The sequence below is a fragment of the Aythya ferina genome, assembly GCF_964211825.1.
Source record: "Aythya ferina genome assembly, contig: HAP1_SCAFFOLD_137, whole genome shotgun sequence".
Lineage (NCBI taxonomy): Eukaryota > Metazoa > Chordata > Aves > Anseriformes > Anatidae > Aythya > Aythya ferina.
The window spans coordinates 103,301-117,243 of NW_028181388.1; the positions used below are offsets into that span (position 1 = coordinate 103,301).

The 13,943-nt window shown below is 54.6% G+C and overlaps 1 pseudogene across 1 annotated transcript; it reads right to left on the reverse strand.

Moving 5' to 3' along the window:
* Positions 1–11,611: 11,611 nt before the first annotated feature.
* Positions 11,612–12,718, reverse strand: LOC311428772 (E3 ubiquitin-protein ligase RNF114-like; annotated as a pseudogene). Its single transcript has 2 exons — positions 12,089–12,718; positions 11,612–11,874 (listed from the first exon to the last, which is right to left on the reverse strand). The product of its transcript is annotated as an E3 ubiquitin-protein ligase RNF114-like (transcript).
* Positions 12,719–13,943: the final 1,225 nt, after the last annotated feature.

Sequence of the window (13,943 nt, forward strand, 5' to 3'; positions counted from 1 at the left end):
ACAACAGGTAGGTGTGGCCTTGCCATGGTGGCTGTGCCTGTGTCTCCTGAGGGTCGCGCAGCTCTGCTGCCAGGATGCTGGCGGGCTGCTGGCGAGGCAGAGCTGCCGCCCTCCAGGAGCCCCGCACAGCCCTGAGCCCCTCGAGGCTTTGGTCCTGCTGCCGGCCATGGGTCTCCCCTCTCACGCTCCCCATTGTTCTCTCTGCCACCCGGCTGCCAGGATAAAAGCCAGAAGATGAAGTTCCTAAGGAGCGTCATCAGAGTGTTCAGAACTGCCAGAAGGCGCGGCCTGTGGAGCGGCCTCGATGCCTTCTGCAGCAAATACCAGCTGGCAGAGCATATTAAGGTGAGGGGACACCCCCTGGTGGCTCTGGGAGGGGTGCAAGGGCAGGCTGTGGGGACGGGACTCTCGAGGGCTTTGGCGGGGGCAAGCGCTGCGTGGACACTCAGCTGCCGCTGACGGCCTTGGGGCCATTGAGAAGCCCCGTCAGCAGCAGGGAGGTGGCAGGGCGGCCCTCTGGTGCCACAGCTGGCTGGGGGCACTGGGGCTCCACCGGCCCTTCTGACCTGGACCAGCTCTGCTGGCGCTGCCAAGCTGTGCTGCCCGATGCCTGGTGCCATCCCGGTTGTGCTCTGCAGGTGCTGCTGGAAGACGAGCCCTTGGACGTTCTGAACACAGCGGTGCAGCAGCAAGCCATGCTTGCACTTGGCCACTTGAGGTACGTGCCCAGCCCCTGCTCTGGCCCTGGGCCTGGCTTCCAGGCTTCCCCTGTCTAGGCAGCAGCCTGGCAGTGCCGGCCGCGGGGCCGCTGCTCGCCAAGCCTCGGGGCTTCTGGAAGGTGGAAGGCAGCCCCCATGGCAGGGACCGAGGCCCCGCAGTGCTGCGTTCTCCTCCCTGAGGCCCTGAGGCCCTGCTCCATGACAACGTGACAATGAGGCCCCTTGCTTTCTTTGCAGCTATGTCAAGTCAGCACTGGAGGGCAGGAAGAAGAGCATCCTGCTCGCCTCTTTCAACAGTGTATTCCTGCTGCCCTCACACGAGCATTTGGAGGGCCCAAGCCGCATCAACTACTTGGAGGTATGTTCTGGGAGAGCTCTTGGAACACCCATCCCTCTGGGTTGATCCCTGGCTGCTCTGTGCTGAGATCTGTGCAGATCCTGGCAGAGGGAGAGGGACTGGAGATCCACTGCCACCCCTTTGTTGTCCTTGCAGACCCTGGACGCCATGGACCGCATGCTGGGCCTATTCATCAGAAATTCTCCTGTCTCCGGCTTCTGGGAGCTGCAGGACATCTTGCAGGTCTGCCACTTGCCAAGAGCGGGGTTCCCAGGGGCGCTTCCTCACCCGGAGGGAATTCAGCATCCACTCCGGAACGGACAGGCCCTACTGCAGTGCCACGCACAGGCAGCACAGGGCAGGAAGGGTGCCCGCCTCCCTTGGGGGAACCGGGGGCTGCCCACTCAGGTCTTCTGGTAGCCCCGTATCCCCTGGCTGCAGACCTTTCCCCTCCACAGACTCCTCCTGTGTCGGAGAAAAGCCTTGCCCATGGCGCTCCTGGGCTTCCTTTGCGTCAACGCAGCGGCAGGAATTGGACCCCTCTTCCGAGGCACTGCACTGGTCACCACTGGTGCTGCTGCTGTCCACCTGCCTCCCTGTCCGCGGCGCTTTCCTCCCGAGATCGGAGGGCTGCGGGAGCCCAGCACTGATGCTCCTGCTTTAGCAGGCATCAGCTCCCAGGGCAGACCAGCACTTTCTCCCCTCACAGATTCTGCTGTCCTTTGCCAGCTCCCACAGCGAAGCTATTTGCGAGAGGGCCGTGGGGAGGGCCGTGAAGCTGACCAGATGGCTACCCACAAGATTCTCACCGGAGGTAAGGAGCCACGCACCCCTCCAGCCAGCCCACCTCCCCTTCCCCGCAGACCACATCAGCCTGCAGCTCAGGGGTGCTGCCGAGGCAAGCCCGGCTACAGACCCTCAGCTAGGGCTCAGCCCTGAAGCAAGGGCCTTCAGCCCTCCTTTGCCCATGGACCCCGATCCTGGGGGATGTTCGCAGTCCCTGAGAGCACTCTCAGGCGCCAGCTCTGCCCCCCGTCCTGTGCAGGCCTCAAGCGCCCAGGGAGCACGGTGGGAGAGCAGGCATGGCCGAGGCTGCTGACTCACCTGGGACCCAGCCCTGGGCACACTCTTGGCTCCAGGACTTCGGCCCCAGCTGCCTCCCACAGCACTTCCCTCCTTGTCTCCCTCGCCCAGGACCACAGCGCCGATGGAGGACCCACGAACGGATGCACAGAGTGCAATGTGCCGCTCCTGGGACAGTTGGTGGGATGGCTCCTCCTTTGCCACACTTGCAAGAACTGGCAGCTACGATGGGAGGCTTTGGATGCCCTTCACTACCTCTTCCGATTCCTCCAGACAAACAGTAAGAGAAGCTGTGTTGGGCTTCCTTCCCCTCCAGACACAGGCACTGCCTGAGGCACTTGCTTCTTTTCCTAAGTAGTGCCAAGGAGCGCTCTTGTGGAGACCTCTAGAGCGGTCTTCCTAGAGAGAGGATCCCTGTATGTACCCCTCGTATCCCTGCACTACAGCGCTCCAGCCCTTCGAGCCACCCCCCACACCTCAGTTAGGCCAAGAGCGTTTTAGTTGTGCGATTGCACGCAGGGCTCTCGTTCCTTTGCGTGTCCCAGGCTGGGAGCATTTGCATGCGTACCCCTGAGGCACACGTCACCCCTTGCTCTCTTGCCATCTTCGTTGCTCCCATCAGCTGTCTGCCTTTGCTTTCCATCTCTGTCCAACACTGCCTCCCATTCCTGGTGGTGAAATGTTCTCACATCTAAGAAGAATTGGAAGGTTTAGTGAACCACATGCACGGTTTTATGCAGCTCAGATAGTGCTAACATAGTGCTAACATAGGGCTCTGCAGCATCTCCGCCCTCCTCAGCCATTCCTACTCAAAAGCTCTTTTCGCCACTTGGTAAGCCTCCTAACAAAAGTGGCTTGTCCTTGTGAATCTTCTTCTTTTTGTCCCCCTCCGCTGCCGTGTTTAGGAAGAACAGCACCAGAAGCTAGTCAACAGCCTCAAGGGAAAGCCAAGGCCGTACCGTGGCTTCCTTCGCCCACTACCACGGACATTGCCACGGTAATGAGTTCCTCCCTTCCTGGCACACTTGTCCCAGCAGCAGCAGGAGACTTGTGGGAACACAGGGCTCCGGCATCAGTGCGGCTGGTGTGGCCTCGCTGTTCTGGCCCGCGCGGTCCTGCTGTCCCTGAGTAGGACCTCTCCATAGGCGGTACTCCAGCCTCACAGCAGCAGCTCCTCCTGGCCCTCCTGGCCACCGGCAAGCCCCACATATCTGCAGGGCCAGCACCCTGGGCCCGTGCCTCCAACCCTGGTCCCTCACCCCGAGGGCTCTTCTCAGCCCCCACCACGCAGGGACTGCAGCCCCTGCTTCCTGCTTTCCCGTGGGCGCTGCTGCCAGCACGGCCAGGCATCTGTCTCCAGAGCTGCTCTCACCGCTCAGTTCTGCAGCACCATCAGGGCACTTGCTGCAACGTGTCTTACGTCCCTTCCTCCTTGCAGAACTTTGGAAAATACCTCCAGCAGTCTCAGAGGACAGACGTCATCCTCCAGGTCATTGAAGCCCTGAGAGACTCCAACATATACGACAAGCAGGAGGCCGGCATTGTTCTGGATATGGCCATCGAAGACCCTGCCTCCTGGCTGACCGACGTAAGTGGCCTGTAGTTGGATTGCCGTGCCCGTTAGCCCATGTCAGGCCCCGCTTCCTCCCTGCCACGTCCAGCCCTCTCAGGCACCTCAGGCAATCCCTGGAAGCCATCCCAGAGCGATGGGAAGGGCAGTTGTGTGAGTAGTGGCTGAAAATACGTCTGCACTCCACTTTTGCCTCTCCAGGTGCCAGAGATCGTGAGGTGCATCTACAGACACGTGGAGTGCATCAACACGGCATCAGCCCGGCGCAGCCTGGACATCCTCATCCTCTGGCTGGCCAACCAGCGGCCAAGGGAGGTGGCCAGCACCCTGCTGCAGATCTCGCCATCATCTGACAGGCATGCCAACCTTCAGGGCTTCTTGTATGGGAGGGGAGGGGACAGGACACATCCGCCTGACACATCCACAGCAAACTGCACGCTGCGTTTCCAGAGCAGGGCCCTCCACGCCGCCATGCTTGCCAGCCGTGGTTCCTTGGCCACAGCCAGGGCAGCCAGAGCTGAGCAAGCCAGCCAGGATCCCTGCCACCACAGGGAACGTCATCTCTGCCCTCTCCTGCTTGCCTGGACAAGGCTCCCAGGGCACCCCAAGGGAGGGGGGCGGCAGGGCCAGGGCTGCAGGACAGCCTGGGGCCTGCGGGGCCTGTGCAGGCCACGGCGCTGGGGCGGAGTGTGCCCTGCTGACTGAGTGCTTCGTCCTTGCAGCGCTGCCCTGGCCATGTGGGAAACCATGTTCTCCCAGCACCAGACGATGGAGAATGTCCTGAGGGAGACACTTAGCGTGCTCCAGGAGCAGAAGCTGCGCAGGCTCCCGGGCTTCATCTCAGAGGACAACTGCATCCCTCACTTGGCGGTGAGTTACTGGACGAGGCCTTGCTCCTCTTCAGGGCCGTGTGTGTGCCTCTGCCCATCTACCCCCAAACTGGCAGCTCCTCCAGGACGTCCGTGCGGGAGCAGCAAGCAAAGAAAGGCTGCTGGGTGCTGCCAGGCACAGGGCACTCAGCGGCCCTGCGGCCCTCCACAGCCACAGCTGCCCCAGGACAGGCTGCCTGGCCCCGGGGCCCCTGGCCTGAGGCGCCGGGAGAGCCGGGAGCTGCCTGCAGCCTCTGACAGTCTCTCAATGCTGTGTTCCTTTCAGCTGCTGGCCCACCCAGATGTTGGAGAAGACGACTCGGGGGCCCTGCACCATCTCCAGAGGCTCTTGAAGCATCCCAACCGAGTGACGCACTCGCTGGTGCTCAGCGCTCTCCTCCGAGCGTCAGAGACACCTGTCATGGTGAGTAGGGCACACTACTGTGAAGGCCAGTGGGCCTTTGTCCTGAAGGTATCATGGCCTGCTCCCGGCCAGCTGGGAGAGCTCTGCTCTGCCCGCAGCTCTGTGGCGCAGAAGAAATGGCCAAGAAATGAGCTGGCCATGGAGGGGCCCAGCGGCTCTCTGGGGAGCTTTCCATGCATGCCATGTACCTTTTGGGGCGGGTCCGAAAGGGGGCACAGAGTCTTTGCTCAGCTGCCCTCCTTTTCGTCGTGCTGCCTCTGCGCGAGCAAGATGGCAGCCTGGTGCTCTGGCACCACAGGCTTCTGCCCAGGGTGGCCTTTCATCGTTTCACCAAACGGAAACTCTGTCCTTCCTCCAGGCAAGAAAACTTCCCGTGCTGCTGCCAGGCATCATTCAGGGCCTGCAGGTTGCCAGGGCTGACACCAAGATGAAGGCCCTGCTTCTCATCGGAAACGTGATGGACCACGTGAAGAGGAAGCAGGCCAGCTCCATCGCTCTGCAAGTGGCTGGGGACATCCTGCCACTGTTTAACGATGTAAGGCTGCTGCGGGACCTGAGCCCACAAATGGGCACTCTCATGACAGCTGCCCCCCGTGAAGGAGGCCTCTTACGTTCCCTCTAGTGGGGCTGCGTCCTTTCACTGTGGCTACAGATCTGGCCACAGCTCCTTTGAGCACACTCTGATTCTGTAGCACCTCCGTTCACGTCAGCCACCCTAACGCCCCTGCTCACCGCGGGCAGGGAGCAGCTCTTGCTGAAGTCTTCCTCTCTTCCTCCTACCAGGAGTGCAGCCAGCTGCAAGAGCTCTCCATCTGCCTCTACAACAAAGTGATGCAGGCTGCGTTGTGGCGCCACAAGAGGCAGCTGAAGAAGGTCGTGCAGAGGAGCCTGCTCCCACTCTTTTTTCACCTGAGTGACCAGACCCAGAGCGTGGCCAAGGTGCGTATGGCATACCTGACTAGAGGGACTAGCAGACTGACACCACAGGGGTTGCCTGGGTGTCCGGGGCCAGGGCTGAAGGTAATTGGGCACTTGGCATGTGTGTCCCTTCGGGGTGCAGCCGCCTGCGTCATGGAGAATGGGGGCACAGCTCCCCTCCTTCCTTATGCCAAACGCAGTTCACACTCACCCCCCACTGCATTATCCCACCGTGGGCTGGGAAAGGCCTGCAGCCCTGCCAAGAGGTGGGGGCTGCCAGGTCCCCTTCCCTGGGCTCTGGTGCCATCTCAGCCTCTGCTGCTCTGCAGGCCTCCCTGGAAGCCCTTGTCACCGCTGCAAACTTCCTGAAGCAGGAAAAACTCAAGCACCTGGCGCAGACAGAGCAGACCTGGAGGATCGCAGAGTGCTTGGTAAAGACAACAGCTCTCTCCATACCTCAAAACCCCAGCCCCACAGGGCTCGTGGCTGGGAGATGGGAATGGCCTGAGGGGAAGGGGGGGTGTTGGCAGGAGGGAGTGGTCTGTCCAGCTGGGCAGGGTCTGCAAGCCCCGTAACCTTGCGCTCTCTCCAGCTCATGCAGGACAAGAGAAAGGTGGAGAAATACCTGCAGCAGAGCCTGCCGTACCTGCAGCACACTCAGGTCGCCTTGCGGGAGGCAGCCATCAGATTCATCGGTGAGCCACAGCCCCCAGGGTCCCTCTTTTGTCAGCCTTTGCCAGCCCCAGTGTCCCTAGAGTCCCCCCCGGGACTGGGTCCCCATGCGAGTGGGCCTGGGGGGCGCCTTGCAGGCTTCTGACAGCAGCTTTGTGCCTAGGTCTTGCCGCACAGCACTGCAAGGACCAGAGCGAGAGGAAGATCCATGAAATCTGCAGCAGTGAGTGAAGGCAGCGGGGTGTGGGTCCACGACCAATGGGGCAGGGGGCATTCACCTTTTTCAGAGGGAAGGGAGAAAGTTTGTATGGCCAAAAGCTCGGCTGGGGTTGAAGCTGGCCAGTACCGGGGTGGCTAAGAGAAAGGGCTTTTCTGGAGTATGTTAACAGCAAAACACGTCTGTCTACAACTTCCTTGTGACGGGGAGCAGACAGGGAGGCACCGAGCTCTCCTCTCAGGCGACCGGTGATAGGAGGCGAGGGAGTGGCTTAAAGCCGGGTCAGGGGATGTTCAGATCAGATTTTGGGGAAAAGTTCCTCCCTGAGAGGGTGGTTGGGCACTGAAGCAGGCTCCCCAGGCAAGCAGGCATGGTGCCCGAGCTTGTGGGTGTTCAAGAAGCATTTGGACAAAGCTGTTGGATATGTGGTGTTAAGTCCTGTGCCGTCCAGTGTGCAGTCAGGAGTTGGGCTCAGTGATCCCTTCCAACACAGGATAGTTAATGATTCTCTGACTCTAACCCCTTGGTCCCTCTGTGTCTTTGCGGGAAGTGACGGGTGGAGGGGTGGCAGGCTCTGCCCGCAGTCTCTGCAGACAGGTGGGTTTCATTTCTGCTCTGTTGCTCTCCATTGCAGTCCTCCAGCCCTTGCAGAATGACGAGGAGGAAAGTGTTGTGTCTCTGGCCACTCAGACCATCTTCATCCTGACACGTCCAAGGGAGCAGCTGACATCGAGCTGGTGCCGGCGGGCACTGTGCTGCTGCCTCTCCTAAGCCAGGGAGAGGCACAAAACCTTCAAACGCCTGCATTCCATTAAAACTCCAACAACACGTGCAGGGCCGGGGAATCCTTTGCATGGTGTGCTGAGCATTCCAGCCTCTACCATAGTAGGCAGCTGTAAGGGTTTTAGGTGGTGTGGTGGGGAATGGCTTAGGAGAGGTGGCTTGTGGAAAACGGACTCCACAATCCATAAGATTGTAAAGTAGGTGTGTTTATTCAGCGCTGGGCGGCACGGGGGTAGTCCCCCTGTGAGAAACAAAGTTGCTCACAAATACCAAAAACAAATATCAGCTGGTATTTGTTGCAGAAGGCATCGAGGCCGCACCACAGGCCACAGTTTCTGGCAGTTCTGCAGACGCTGATGATGCTCCTTAGGAACTTCATCTTCAGGTCTTTATCCTGGCAGCCGGGTGGCAGAGAGACCAACGGGGAGTGTGAGAGGGGAGACCCATGGCCGGCAGCAGGACCAAAGCCTCAAGGGGCTCAGGGCTGTGCGGGGCTCCTGGAGGGCGGCAGCTCTGCCTCGCCAGCAGCCCGCCAGCATCCTGGCAGCAGAGCTGCGCGACCCGCAGGAGACACAGGCACAGCCACCATGGCAAGGCCACACCTACCTGTTGCGTGCTGCTGACGAAGGACAGAATGCTGTGCAAGCTCTCCGCTTCTTTCTTGTAGACAGCTAAGCTGTCAGCTTCTAAGAAGGCAGGAGAAGAAGGAGGGTTGTAGAAGTTGCCCCCTTAATTAATTTTCAGAGAGCATTGCATTAATAATAGAAAGGAATTTATTGAGTAAGCAACAGCAAGCAAAACAGCGCTGGGCGGCCGGGGAGTCTCAGCTCTGCCAACGGCGCGCACCTCACCCCCGCCAGGGTCCCTTTTTATATTTTGGTAATTCCGGGATTACGCAGCACATCTGGTATATTCTGCGACTGCGCGCACTGTTGGTAGGGGGTCGTCTCTGTCCCTCTGGTGGTTGTGAAGATGAAGGCCATAGTCTTCCTCGGCGTTGTGGTTCAACTTGTTTTTTGTTTTTTTTGGTCATGTTGGGCCAGCGTGAGACAGGAAGGCAGGATGTTGATACACTAGTTTAGCAACTTATCAGGAGGTGGTTACATGAGCTTTGCAACAGTGTCTTTGAACAAAAGAGGCAGCTGAGATGCAGAAGGAGAGAAGGGGAGGGGCCTTCTCTTTTTTGTTACATTAAGCAAAAGAATTTTCATAGTGTCTAGCCAAGTATTATACAGCTCCTTACTTCAGCAGGGAGCTTTCGCAACTCCCGCTCCTCAAACGGAACTCCTTGTTTTTGTAATACAAAAGACAATGAACAAACATTTATTGTGTATTACATAAGCTGTCAGCTTCTAAGAAGGCAGGAGAAGAAGGAGGGTTGTAGAGGGTGGCCAAAGGCAGGAGGGAGGAGAGGAAGGAGCTCTGGCCTCCCTCCAGCCCCGTGCTTGCTCCCTTGGCACAACCTCCCTGGGGGTGTCCGGGGGCTGGGCTGCCATGCTGGTCCTGACGCTGAGCAGGGTGCTCTTGCTGGCCCCCCCGCTCCCTAGCCCCAGCCCTGCTCCCCCTGACGGGGGCCCTCGCTCACCATTCAACAGCGGCCCATGGTGTTCAGTGGGAGCTGTGTTCTCCTGACGAGCCTCGGGCTCCACCCAGGCCAGCATGGGGCTACTGGGTGGTCGTCTCTCCCCCATCCTGCGGGCTGAGGGTAGAGAATTAAGTAAACAGGTACAACTTTGGGAATGAAAGGTTTGGTTATAGAACTAACTACTTGGTGGTATCATCCTGACCATATATATCCAGTACCAGATTTGCCCTCCATGGAACAAGGCAGTGTCTCCACATATCACTCTTTTGTTCAAGTTGTCATTTTTTTTTTCCCTATAAAGTTGGACTTTGCCATGGTAGCACTAATGTTGAATTTAAGTTCTCACCTCTGTATTTAGCAATTTGAAGAGAAACTCTCTGTCAAAGCGTCCTGGTTTTCGTAAAGCAGGATCTATAGAATCCAGTCTGTTGGTAGCTCCGATTACCACAATCTCCCCTCTGTTATCTATGCTGTCCATAAGCGTCAGAAGAGTTGAAACAATGGAACTAATAGAAAAATATAGGTTTTACTTACCGGTTCAGTAAATTTTGTTCCATTCCACATGACTTTCTTCCATGAGTAGTCATAATGGACAAGCTTTTTAAGGACAAGACTCATTTTAAGATATAAAAAATAGGTAAGTTAACACAGACCACTTGCTGATATCAGGCTTAGTAAATTGGTTTCAACTATCGTTTAGAATCACCTGTTTTGGCATTGAGTTACAAGTTTTCAGGATAAATTAACGTGTTCACAGTAAATTAAACAGGTCATCATCCTTTTTTTTTTTTTTTTCATTCCCCAAAGATCAAGCAGATTTTATGTAGGTGCAAAACTGTAATACCTATGAATGTCAGAATTGCATGGAAGTGCACTTAGAACAGTTGCAGAAATCTAGACTCAGGCCAATCTTTATCACAAAACTTTGTCATAGCCAGAACCTAGAAATCCCTACCCAACCACTAGCACATTGTAATCTCTTCACAGACCAAGCATTAGGAATCACCAACCCCATAACACAGTACTTTTCCCACACTGATGTATTTTTTCCCTAAGACTAAGATTGCAGTCACCAAGCAGATACCTCAGTGAGAATCTATACCAGCCTTACCACATTAGGGAAAGCACACCAAGACCAAGTTAAATATATTAGAAGCCACAAACTTGCTGGACACAAAGTTTAATCAAGATGTTTTAGCTGGGGTGCGTTTCATTTCTTAGGGGTAAGGTTATGCTGCAGTCTGCAGAGTGTGAAGTTTATTGGTCAAATAAATTGATTAGTACTCAGTTCTGTGGTGATGCAGGTCCACTGCTCCAATCAGGCATGCCAAGTTCAATGAGACCAGACATCTCAGCACTACTACTCCAATTTCCAAGCTCTCTTCGGGTCTCTGAGACTGCTTGATCTCAGCATATTGACCGTGCAATTAGTGTTAAACTAAAAATGAAACTCTACAATGAAAGTGTATAACTGAGTATCAAGTATCCATTGTCTATGAATTCAAACTTGTTTATATTTTACATTTTCTTTGAAAGCTAAACCTCCATCCTGTATGTATATGGAAAACAATCTAAGTACAGCTTCAGCTACCTTAGCGACGTTTAAGTAAAAACAGGAATTCAAAATACTTGTTAGAATCTGCAATGCAGAAGGCAGTGCTGTGCAAGTGCTACGGGTTATAAGTTTTGCTACCAGCTTGCCTCGAGGGATGGAACAACTAGGAATATATATATGAAATTTTTAGTTGACATAAGATACGGATATTGAAAAAGCTTCTGAATTCCCCTACAAGCATAAGGCTTAAGATTCCTAGAAAACCGATTTTTTAAACACCAATTTAATAAGGCCAACAAATGATTAATATTTGCTATAACAGTTGAAAGTTATGCATTTTAGCTAACACCAAAGTTCTGTTTTCCAGGCAGGCTAGAAATTATGGTCAAAGTATGGAACAAAATCGTAATCAGGTATAGAACTAAAGTGTTTTGAACTAGTTTCTTACTCAGCTTCAAACATTTTTGCTAAGGAATGTTGCAGTTTGAAGACATACTGGAGACATGTTTTCCATATAATTGAGAGGCTGCCTGTGAGAATTCTCACACTGGTAAACATCATGAAATCACAGGCATCATAGGCCAGTTGAAACAGGAACTAATCTGGTGAGTTAGCACCTAGGGGTCTCACTAAAGGAAAAGAGCCACAAAGACACCTCTCATACTATCATTTACGAAATGTAAACAAGATCAGGGGAAGAAGAGGTTTACCAGCTAGTTCATGCCAGTCAATTTGGAGTATTTCTGGCTTTAGTCAAACTAGCACAACTGGCAGAAAGCAATCAGAAAACAGGCAGATGTGAAGGAAAACAGAACTGTCTCCTCCACACTGACCTATAAATAAGCTTTGTGTGAAACAAAAAAGAAAATTAGCCTTACGTGGTTGAACAACATAGTCATATTAATAAAAAACAAGAATGATACCAAAAGATCAAATGGGGATTCAAAACTAAGATTAAAGTCTTCCATATTTCTGAATGCCTGAGTTCATCTTGGCATGGACAGGGAGAAGTGCAAGAATGCTGGCCATTTCCCTCTCATGGAAGCTTGGTTTGACAATTAGTCTTCTTTTTTATTTTATTTATCCCGCAAAGAACGCATCAAAACCTGTGCCATCATATCATCTTCATCAGCATCATAATCCTATGAACGAAGGGTACAGAAATTCTTTTACTGCCAGGGCCATATTGGTTAACACAACACAAAACCAGCTGTCTCCTCCTCTGACTTAACAGTAATTCAACTTCTCGCATTATACCATCTGCAAGGACTACATTTTACAGTAGTGGCTACATAAAAAAAGCTGGGTTTTAAGAGTCATCAGGCTCACGTATTCCAAGGATGAAGAAACACGTACCACAAAAGTATCGTATGAAAACCGGTGTCGTCTCTGAAGGTGTTCCATGAAGTTAGCACTCCTGTAATTTGGATCTCCCCACGGCATCGAGGCACAAATTGGGCAAACCACTTGTTTTGCATCCATGCTGTGCAATGTTTTTCAGTGCTCAACTAGTCCTTCTTGATCAAAGCTTTTCTTGCTGCAATATGGACAAGGAAAGGTGAAGCGATTGGGGAAGTTCCTGGTGTTGTGGAGTGGTTCTTTAGTCACAGCTTTCACACCTTCCATGATATAGTTCTGGTACTTTGAACAAGAAGCTGCGTGGCTGCGCATCTTTGAGAGAAACATCTTTTTGTTGCAGCCGTTACAAGTGGTTTCTGTCGCTTCGAACTGCTTTTCCAAGTCCAGAGCCCTGCTGCCAGGCGCCAGGGTGCTGCGGCAGACACCACAGACTGGCTTTTTGAGCTTGAGGCACTCCTGCAGGCATGGTGTGCAAAACACGTGTCCGCAGGGGACGCACATGGGGCTGTCGAACACCTCGAGGCACACGGGGCAGGTGAGGCGCGCCAGCGGGTCGGGCCGCTCGAGGCCGCGGGTGGAGGGTGCGCAGGATGCCGAGGATCCGCCACCGCCCCCTGCCACCGCCATCTCGCCGGCGGCCGCCGCACAGCCACACCCCTGGCGCACGCTTCGTTGGGTTAGAAACTGGCTGGATAGCCGGGCCCAAAGAGTCGTGGTAAATGGAGTCAAGTCCAGTTGGAGGCCAGTCACTAGTGGCGTCCCCCAGGGCTCAGTGCTGGGGCCGGTCCTCTTTAATATCTTCATCGATGATCTGGATGAGGGCATTGAGTGCACCCTCAGTAAGTTTGCAGATGACACCAAGTTAGGTGCGTGTGTCGATCTGCTCGAGGGTAGGAAAGCTCTGCAGGAGGATCTGGATAGGCTGCACCGATGGGCTGAGGCCAACTGCATGAAGTTCAACAAGGCCAAGTGCCGGGTCCTGCACCTGGGGCGCAATAACCCCAAGCAGAGCTACAGGCTGGGAGATGAGTGGTTGGAGAGCTGCCTGGCAGAGAAGGACCTGGGAGTGATGGTGGATAGTCGGCTGAATATGAGCCAGCGGTGTGCTCAGGTGGCCAAGAAGGCCAACAGCATCCTGGCTTGTATCAGAAACAGTGTGACCAGCAGGGCTAGGGAGGTGATCGTCCCCCTGGACTCGGCTCTGGTGACACCGCACCTCGAGTACTGTGTTCAGTTTTGGGCTCCTCGCTACAAGAAGGACATCGAGGTGCTTGAGCGGGTCCAGAGAAGGGCGACGAAGCTGGTGAAGGGCCTGGAGAACAAGTCCTACGAGGAGTGGCTGAAGGAGCTGGGCTTGTTCAGCCTGGAGAAGAGGAGGCTCAGGGGCGACCTTATTGCTCTCTACAGATACCTTAAAGGAGGCTGTAGTGAGGTGGGGGTTGGCCTGTTCTCCCACGTGACTGGTGACAGGACGAGGGGAATGGGCTTAAGTTGCGCCAGGGGAGTTTTAGGTTAGATGTTAGGAAGAGCTTCTTTACTGAAAGGGTTGTTAGACACTGGAACAGGCTGCCCAGGGAGGTGGTGGAGTCACCATCCCTGGAAGTCTTTAAAAGACGTTTAGATGTAGAGCTTAGGGATATGGTTTAGTGGGGACTGTTAGCGTTAGGTCAGAGGTTGGACTCGATGATCTTGAGGTCTCTTCCAACCTAGAAATTCTGTGATTCTGTGATTCTGTGAATGTGGTCTTGTTTACTGGAGTGCACAGGAGAGAGACCATCTATCTCGTCAAAGAAAATAGTTGAAGGTCGCATCTGATAGGCCTAGCACAAAAACACAGAGTAAAACAGCATTA